The following is a 1101-nucleotide window of genomic DNA, read 5'->3' as shown; positions in this document are numbered from 1 at the left end:
ACACACACACACACACACACACACACACACTCAAAAATATATCCAAGTCCAAGCACATAAACACACAGACGCATTACCCCCACCCCCTTTATAGTTATATGAACATTTGGACACTTACAGCTTTGTAAGGAAATAGAATAAAAGTATGTGTGCCAAATTATAAGGCTCTGTCTTTATTATTTCTGATTTAATAATAATAATACTAGATAGCATTTGTATAGCGCAAATCCCCGCTCAACAGCAAGCTCTATGCGTTTCACAATCTTATACTATTACCCCAGCAGACCTGAGAGCATTCTGAAACCATCTCAACTTCCTAGGAAGCATACAGTGCAAGCGGCCTTTTATAGGCGCCAAAACACTAACATACTGACAAGCTCTTTCACTGTCTTTGGCCGAGTACCCATTTTCACCACGGGTGAAATGAGGAACATTCGTGCAAAGTGCTTTTCCCAAGGACACAGCGTCGGGCCGACGGCTCGAACCCCCGAACCTAACCACTAGGCCACTGACGCCAAAGACTTCTTGAACCCCCGCAGCACATTGCCGCCATTGTTTACGTCAAGTTGTGCAGGGTTTGATCCCTATTTGCTACCAGTTCCTGTGGTGTAAAGATTAAGCTCTTTGCTCAAGTATACAGAAGACGTGGGTTCGATTCCCGAGTACCTCTCTTTTCCTGAATCGATGTTAAGAGGCAGAGTCGACGTCGTCCGACTTCTGAAATGATCTCAATTTGTGTTGATGGGGGCGTGAAAACATCCGCAGATACATTTACGGTGAATTGCACGTTGTGATATTGGCCTCTTATACACGCGTAAATTACTCTGGCTTTTACTTTAAAGTCTTCTATGAAAATCTCGACTCAATTTGGTTTCCTTATAGCTGCTAATAGAACGCGTAACAATTAATTAAATCTGCGTTATGCTGCTGTTAGAAAAGGTAGTGCCGTGAACGACATGAACCTTATGAAACGTCGTTAACTTCGCTGTCATCGTTGTCGTTGTCTTCTTCTTCTTCTTCTTCTTCTTCTTCTTCTTCTTCTTCTTCTTCTTCTTCTTCTTCTTCTTCTTCTTCTTCTTCTTCTTCTTCTTCTTCTTCTTC

Source organism: Aplysia californica, unplaced genomic scaffold (genome assembly GCF_000002075.1).
Source record: "Aplysia californica isolate F4 #8 unplaced genomic scaffold, AplCal3.0 scaffold00077, whole genome shotgun sequence".
Classification (NCBI taxonomy): Eukaryota; Metazoa; Mollusca; class Gastropoda; order Aplysiida; family Aplysiidae; genus Aplysia; species Aplysia californica.
The sequence above is the reverse complement of the archived record's forward strand: the minus strand, read 5'-3'. Positions refer to the sequence as shown.